This window comes from Pteropus medius, unplaced genomic scaffold (genome assembly GCF_902729225.1).
Source record: "Pteropus medius unplaced genomic scaffold, Ma_sr-lr_union100, whole genome shotgun sequence".
Classification (NCBI taxonomy): Eukaryota; Metazoa; Chordata; class Mammalia; order Chiroptera; family Pteropodidae; genus Pteropus; species Pteropus medius.
This window is the reverse complement of record NW_024351072.1, coordinates 1912930-1921965: the sequence shown is the minus strand read 5'-3', so window position 1 is coordinate 1921965 and position 9036 is coordinate 1912930. Positions and strand designations below refer to the sequence as shown.

Sequence of the window (9036 nt, the reverse complement as noted above, 5' to 3'; positions counted from 1 at the left end):
CATCTTGTGCCATGTAATATTCCCCCAAAGAAGTATCTAAGGTCTTAATTAGCTTTCCTCCTTATTTCTGGTAAAACAAGCCCACAAATTTTTCTGTCTCAGTTCCACAAAGGCATTTGAAAAATATGTAATCACCCACATGGAAGATGTGTAAGCTCGTTTCCATCTTTTTTGAGACTTACTGCCAGCAATGTTTGTATATTTGTACGTTTTGACTAATGATTATGGAAAATTATGGGAGATGCTGTTAGGAAAATTGGTTTCATTAGATTAGGAAGGACTATTCCAATATTTCTGCAGACAAAAGTCTAGTATAAAAGCATGATTTGCAAAATGAATTTCAAGTCATTTTAATGGAAATTATTCTCTAAAATAAGATAATACACTCTCTCATTCAGAATTTTATTTTGCTCCATTGTGTTTTTAAAAACACAATCAGAAGTTAACTGAAATTTAGTTTTTAAATATTTAATACATATAAAGGACCTCGTTTTTAAGAGTGCCATGAACATAGTTATATACAGACATCTGTGCTGCTTCTTTCTCTTCATTAGTTAACTCTAGCTTTTTGATATTTTGGTGAATACATTCTTTACCAAACACAAATAAATATGGTATTGTCTTTACTAATAAGATTTTGTTGCCAGTCTCTCCACATTTAAGATTATCACCTCCATTTGAAATGCACATTTTAAAGTGTGAGTCACTGTACACTCTAAAATGTTTCCCCCAAAATTTCACAGAGCTTTTGTTTGAGTCTGAAGCTACCATAATCAAACAGGAAGTCAATTTACCCAAATGCCTTTTTACTCCAAAAGCAAAACAGGCTTCCCATGGGTAGAATATTTGGGTTATTAATGGTCAGGTTACTGCTTTTTATAATGCAGAAAGTTTCTCAGTTGTTTTCTTTTTCATATTCCAATAATATCCACAAGAGAGAAAGAGAAAACAGAAGGATTTGTCAGGGTCCTCCTTCACATTCTGTCTGACTTTAACCTGCCTACCCCTCAATGACATAATTGCTATTTTGCTCCATGCCCCAGGCAGGCAGTACCCAGCTGCTTCTCAATAGCCTGGTTCCAGCTTTGCACCTGCTCCAACTCTGTCCAGAGACAATTGGAACATTGATCATTGCCTCACTATCAACTGGTGTGGAATGCAACACAGGAAGCAATATATGAATTTGCTTCCCACAGAATTTAGAGTACTGATTTCTATAACAATACAATCTAGCAGGCCTGTTTTAAATATCTTAGTCCCACTTTGCAGTCAGTCTTCATCCATTTTATATAAGTCACCCTACACATAGCTGCATCAAGACAGTCCCATAGCTTCAATTTTTACTATATGGCTAATCCTTATACGCTCTTAAAGTAGCCATTTTTTAAATACAGAGGGAAAAAAATCATTATTCAGCATAATACTTACTATTATTTGTCACGTAGTAATAACAATAATGATAATAGCAGCTATCATTTATCAAGTGCTTATGTGGTTTAGGCAACATGCTATGAGCTTTATGTACCTTATCTCATTTAATCCCTACAAAATTCCCATCAGATCAATTACCTTCATTTTACAAATGGAGACGCTGAGGCACTGAAAGATTAACTTACCCAAAATCATAGAAGCTAGAGTGATTCAAACCCTACTTTGTCCACTTCCCAAATTCATACTCCTGACCTCCAAGCTCATGATTCTTAACTCAGTCTGCACATTAGAATCACAATTAAAGTTATATCTCTAGAAGTGAGACCCAGGCATCAGTAATTTCTAAAAGACTCCCAGACACCATAGAGCCAGAAATTTCCTGAAGTTTTACTGAAATTTTACTCTTGAAAAAATTTGTGGCACAGTTTGGTTACTTTAATAAGTCACTGTATTAGAAAAACTCAGCTTTTCACCTGAGATTCTTCTTTGCTACTAATACAGAACACTTGACTTCTGGTCATAAACTGTATTGAGGTCATTCCTCACACTAAGAAATCTTCTGTGACACCAGCTGGGCCTACAATTTCACTCAATTCTGACACTATCTACCTGAAGATAATTTCGGATGCCACAGGTTAAGGGGTCAGTCCCACAAGACTTCCCTCCAAACACACACATACAATTCAGATGCCAGTTACAAATCCAGGTTATCACCTGTGTTTCTGACCTACTGGCTATAATACAGATGTTCCAATGACTCCCACCTTTGAGTTTGATTAATTTGCTAGAGTGGCTGACAGAACGCAGGGAAACACTTTCTTACATTTACCAGTTCACTGAAGGATATTATAAGGATACAGACGAACATCTAAATGGAAGAGATGCACAGGACAAGGTATGGGGAAAGGGCACAGGGCTTCCATGCCCTCTCCAGGCATGCCAAGCTCCTCAAATCGCCACATGTTCACCCACCTGGAAGCTCTCTAAATCCCATCCTTTTGGAGTTTTATGGAGGCTTCATTACATAAGCATAAAGATTTAAATCATTGGCCATTTGTGACAGATTCAACCTCCAGTTCCTCTCTCCTCCCCAGGGGTCAGGGGAAAAGATCTAATCACGTGGTTGGTTCCCCTGGCAGCCAGGCTTTATACGTAGGTGCTTTCTAAAATTCACCTCATCAACATAACAAAAGACACTTTTATGGCTTTCCTCACTTAGGAAATTTCAAGAGTTTTAAGAGCTGTGGGCCAGGAACTATGGAGGAAGATCAAATATATATGAGAAATATGTTTTGGTCATCTGAATCACCAAATATATATTTCTTATAAACCACAGTATTGCAGTCCACCCCTAGTCTTCAAATATGGTTACCATACATCAAAACAATCATAAAGTCAAAAGATACTGGCACATTACTAGAATCTCATTAAGTGATTAATAACTATCTAGTTCATCATCATACCATATAAAAATGTTTCCCAGGACAAGAACACTCAGGTTTGCAATCTTCTATTTGATTTTGTCAGGTAAGCGACCATTTTGATCTTGGGCAAGTTATTTCTCCTGTCCAAGTCTCACTCTCCTTATGATGAAGGTGGACTAGATGAGTGCTAATGATCTAGTCAAGCTTTAAGATTCCAGAATCAATGGTTGAAATTGAATCTTGGGAAGATTAATTTATTTCAAAACCTAAAGCTAGATTATATTACTGGTCAAATAATTGGAGCTAACACTTTTTTAACACATTTTGATTTTCCCAGCTAGATAATCCATTCTACTCTTTGGTTGACCGATGCTGGCCAGAATTTCTAGTGGCTCTTATCCATGTTCACAAATAAATCCTTATTCTTCAGGCATAAGTAGCCACCACTACATTCACTGTCCTTTTCATTCATTCGATGAATGTTTACTGAATAGATACTATGAACCTAGCACTCTTCTAGGAGCTGTGAATATATCATTAAACAAACCAGACAAAAATCCTGCCCACATGGAGCTTATAGTCTAGTGGAGGGAGATAGACAACAAATAACTAAACAGATATTTAGTCTCTCTAGTGGAGACAAGTGATAGGAGAAAAAGAAGACGGAATATGGAATTAGAAAGATGGAGGTACTATTTCAGATAAGGGGTTCAGGAAGGCCTCTCTGAGGAAGAGATGGTTGAACAAAGGCTTGAGTGAAGGGAAAGGACAAGGCTATCCAATGAAAGAATGTTGCAGGCAGCTGGAATAGAACGTTTTTCTGAAACCACACTGTTTGACTTCAGGGGATACCTTATGGGTAAGGGATGAACCAGTGCTAAGACTAAAGCTATGCAATTTGGAGATGAAAATAGTTCACCTTAGCCTAACCTGGCCTTCTTAGCTCCTATCTCCAGGGACTTCATTGTCTTATACTTATTGAAACAAACTTTAAAAGAGGTTTGTTTAGCGAAAGAAGCATTTTAACAAACAGTAATAATTAAAAGCATATTGGTTAAGAGAACAGAGTTAGTCAGATAAACAGAACATCTAATCTCAGCTCTACCTTATAAGAGTGCTTTGACTTTGACCTTGACCTTGTCTGGAAAATAAGGAGAGAAATGACCTAACAAATAAAAGTGTTTTCAATATCTGGTGCGGAACAATTGTTCAATAAAATAATGATTATAATGCAAAACATGGGGTAGAAGGGGAACTGATCCTGGAGACAGGAGACCTGGGATGGTGTTCCAGCTCTATCACTTAGTAGACACGTGACCACAAATAAGTCATTTAACTTCTCTGAGCCCCATGAGCTTCATCTCATCTATACAAATGAGGATACTAATTCATGCTTGACTCTGAGGATTGTTACGTTTTTAAAATTTGAAAATTATAAATACAGTTTAAGCATCTGGGTTTTTTTTCAATTAGATGAAAGAATATGAAGGCAAGGAATAAGATGTGATCCTGAGAGGCTCAGGATCATATGTTTACTGATACTTAGCAATGCAAATAGTGATTCTAAGCTAATTTTTACAAAATCACAAAAGCAAGCAATCAGTTCCTCTTTAGCACTGATCCTTAACTTTTCTAGTTAGCAAAATGTGACAAAAGTATTTAATGTTTTTCTAAGTGGAATTATTGGAGAACAGATGTTTATAACTGGAAGGGATCTTAGAGTTCATCTGGTCCAATCCTGACTGTACAAATAAGGAAATTGAGGCCTAGAAAGGTAAAATGCCTCGGCAAAGCTACACAGTGAGTTAGTGAGAGGTTCAGAATCAAAATCAGATCCCCTGACTCCCTCCACTGCTCTTCATATTACAGAAATCTTCTCTGTTGCATTCTGTTTCTAAGCCTTAGTCCCACTTATTTTATTGCATTTTGAAAGGGATCTTTGTTTACAAAATGCATTCTCTAGGTATTTTTCATAAATAAAAATAAAATATCTATGTTTCCTTATCTGATTGTAGCCACATGCACATATGAAAGTGGCCTATTACAAATCTTTCATAATAGTTCACATTGGTAGTTGAAACATTTCCAACAGTTAAACTATATTCAGTTATACATTTATTTCTCTGGGGCCATTTAAACAGACTACAATAAAATTCCTTAACCTTATAAAAATCATATTTAAATAAAAGGAAAAGAAAGGAACAGGTGACTTTGTAAACCAAAGACCATTAAAACTCACAAATAGGTTAAATTGCTAGAAAAATTCTAGCATGTGCAGAAACAACATAGCACAATATCTAAACAAATTTGAAAATAATTATGGAGAATAATAGAAAGCACCATATAGAAGGACAAGACATATCATCTCACTTGGCACTTTCTTCTAAAGCCCTGGAAGCACTTAAGTTACAGATATGGTTTTCCCTAATGACATCATGCTGTGAGGAAATAATGAACAGTTTTCCTCAAATGTTCTCTAAGGAGTTTGCAGCATAAGTGAGACTATACTGTAAAACCTGGATTCTACTTCCTATGATGTTCCAGTGACATCATCTAAAAGGCTTGGCAAAGGAGAAGAGTTCAGTGAAGTGTGAGAATGTTCTACAGGAAGACACTAATAGAAACTCTCACAGAAACAATTTATTTTCTTTACTAGAAATTTAGGATTAGCTCAATGATTCAAGAGACTGACGCTCTCCAGCTAACTAAATTTAATTCTAAAAATGTTTCCTGCTGAAGCAGTACCTCTTTTTGTAGAACCAAAGAAAAAAATGACCCTAGCCTATATGGTGCTTCCGTCCTACTCTACCTCACTGGTCAACAGGCCTGTGTGCCATCCAAAGACAATGGTCTCCTCCTCAATGCAAAAAAAAAAATCACATGTCATTTCAGATGTTGAGGCTGAATGTTATAATAATGCTGATCACATCGATACTACATCATGTTTATTGAACACTTTACTATGTGCAATGTAACTTCTATCAGCTTATTTAGTCCTTATAGCATTCTATGAGGTAAATACTATTATATCTTACTTTTACAAATAATAAAACAGGCTCATATAGATAAAAACAGCTAGCCTGAGGTTATAGGACTAGTGAGTGATGAGTAGGAATTAGGTCCTACCTAATAAAACAGCAGAGCATAACTTCCTAACCATTTGTTCTTGGTTTAGAGGTTAAAAGCCTATATAATCTAAAGCAAGGTGTTAACTCAAGCTTAGGAGCAAGGGCATAAAACAGAGATTGCTAATAAGATTCCACATACCTCAAAATCCATGGCAGCACAATTTACAATAGCCAAGATATGGAAGCAACCTAAATGTCCATCAACAGATGATTGGATAAAGAAATTATGGTTCACCTATACAATGGAATATTACTCACCCATTAAAAAAAATGAAATCCTACCATTTGCAATGACATGGATGGACCTAGAGGTTCTTATGCTGAGTGAAATAAGTCAGACACAGAAAGATAAATACCATATGATTTCACTTATATGTGGAATCTAAGGAGCAAAATGAACAAATTAATCAAAAACAAACTCACAAATATAGTGGAAAATTTGGTGATGGACAGAGGGTAAGGGGGACTTGAGGGGCTATGAGAATGTGGTGAAGGGTTAAAGAAGTACAAATTTACCCATTTTTTTTAATCGGATTGTTTTTTTGTTGTTGAGTTGTATAAGTTCTTTATAAATTTTGGATATTAACCCCTTATCAGAGGTATCATTAGCGAATATCTTCTCCCAAACAGTTGGTTGTCTTTTTGTTTTGTCGATGGTTTCCTTTACTGTACAAAAACTTTTAGCTTGATGTAGTCCCATTTATTTATTTTTTCTTTTGTTTTCATTGCCCAGGGAGATATATCTGAAAAGAAATTCCTGTTAGTAATATCAGAGAGTTTACTGCCTATGTTTTCTTCTTTTCTTCTAAAAGTTTTATGGTTTTGAGTCTTATATTTAAATCTTTAATCCAATTTGAATCTATTCTTGTATATAGTGTAAGAAGATGGTCCAGTTTCTTTTTTCTTTTTTTGCATGTATCTGTCCAATTTTCCCAACACCATTTATTGAAGAGACTGTCTTTACTCCATTGTATATTCTTACCTCCTTTGTCATATATTGAGTGTATAGGCGTGGATTTATTTCTGGGCTCTCTATTCTGTTCCATTGATCAATATATCTATTTTTATGCCAGTAGTTGATAGATAGTCACGGGGATGGGGAGCACGGCATAGGGAATGCAGTTAGCATTAATATATTGGCTAAGTGGAGGGCCAGGAGAGGGAGGGAGCAGTTGGAGGGATTGTTTTATGAACTATATAGATGTCTAACCAATGTAGTGTATAATTGAAACTAATTAAAATAAATAAATAAATTTTTTTAAAAAAGATTCCTCACAGTCTCCAGAAAACCTCCCCTCTGATGTTCTTGCAAACAATGCATCTCTCTTTTAACAGATTATCACACCCAAATATAGTTATAGATATAGATATAGATATAGATATAGATATAGATATAGATATAGATATAGATATAGATAGATATAGATACGCATCTATATCTATCATCTATCTATCTATCTATAGATAGGCATCTATATCTATATGACTTGTGGATGTAGATATTTTCATAGATTTCTATATAGTTATACAACATTGTGAATGTACTAAATGCCATACTTTAAAATGGTTAATTTTATGTTATGTGGATTTCATCACAATAAAAATAACACCTGTATTTGAGAAATATATTTTTAGTATTTTTTTCCAGCTTTATGTGGGTATATTGACGATCAAAAATTGTATGTATTTTAAGTTACACAACCTGATGACTCAATATATGTATACATTATAAAATAGTCACCGCAAATCACCTCCCAGTTACTATTTTCTTTTTTGTGTGTGTGGTGAGAACATTCAAGATCTACCCTCTTAGCAAATTTCATATATAAAATACAAGATTGTCACTATAGTCACATTGTTGTATACTGGTTCTCCAGAACTTGGCAATCTTGCATAACTGAAACTTTGTGCCCCTAAACCAACATCACCCATTTTTCCCTGCCCCCCAACCCTGGTAACTACTTTTCTGCTATTTCTATGAGCCTGACTACTTTAGATTCCACATGTAAGATCATGAAGTATTTGTCTTTCTGCATCTGATTATTTTGCTTACCATATGTTCTCGAGCTTCACCCACATTTTCACAAATTATAGGATTTTCTTCTTTGTTATGGCTGCATGATATTCCATTGATATGCCACATTTTCTTTATCCATCCATCAACATTTAGGTTGTTTTCATATCTTGGCTATTGTGAATAATGCTGAAATAAACATGAGAGTGCAAATGTCTCTTTGAGATCCTGATTTCATTCGTTTGGATATATATCCATAAGTGGGAATAATGGATCATATGGCATTAAGAGATTAAGAAGTACAAATTGTGAGTTATAAAAATAGTCACAGGGTGGATGCGATTCCATAGCGTAGCAGTTAGCACGTCTGCTTTACATGCAGAAGGTCCTGGGTCCGCGCCCTAGTGGAGACACTGTCCATGGTCTACAGCCATGCCACCCTGAACAAGCCCGATGTCTGATCTCGGAAGCTAAGCAGGGTCTGGCCTGGTTAGTACTTGGATGGGAGACTACCTAGGAAGACCAGGTGCTCTAGGCATAAATAATAATAAAAGATAATAATAATAAATAGTCACAGGGATATAAAGTACAACATAGGGAATATAGTCAATAATGTTCTATTTGTAGTTTTTTGAAGAATTTCAATACTGTTTTCTACAATGGCTGTGCCAATTTACATTCCCACCAAGAGTGTATAAGGGTTCCCTTTTCTCAACATACTTGTCAATGCTTATATTTGTCTTTCTGATAATAGCCATTCTAACATGTATGAGGTGATATCTCACTATGGTTTTGATTTGTATTTCCATGATCAATAGTTATGTTGAGCACCTTTTTATATAAATTTTGGCCATTAGTATTTCTTCTTTTGAGAATTATTGAGTCTTCAGATCTTTTGACCATTTTTTAATAGTTTTTGCTGTTGTTATGTGAATTCCTTACAAATTTTGAACATTAACTTCTTATCAGATATATGGTTTGCAAATATTTACTCCCATTCCATAAGTTGCCTTTTCAATCTGTTGATTGTTTCCTCTGC

At 35.3% G+C, this 9036-nt stretch overlaps 1 pseudogene; it reads left to right on the top strand.

The window, feature by feature from the left end:
- Positions 1 to 8419: 8419 nt before the first annotated feature.
- LOC120586083 (uncharacterized) lies at positions 8420 to 8535 on the top strand (annotated as a pseudogene).
- Positions 8536 to 9036: the final 501 nt, after the last annotated feature.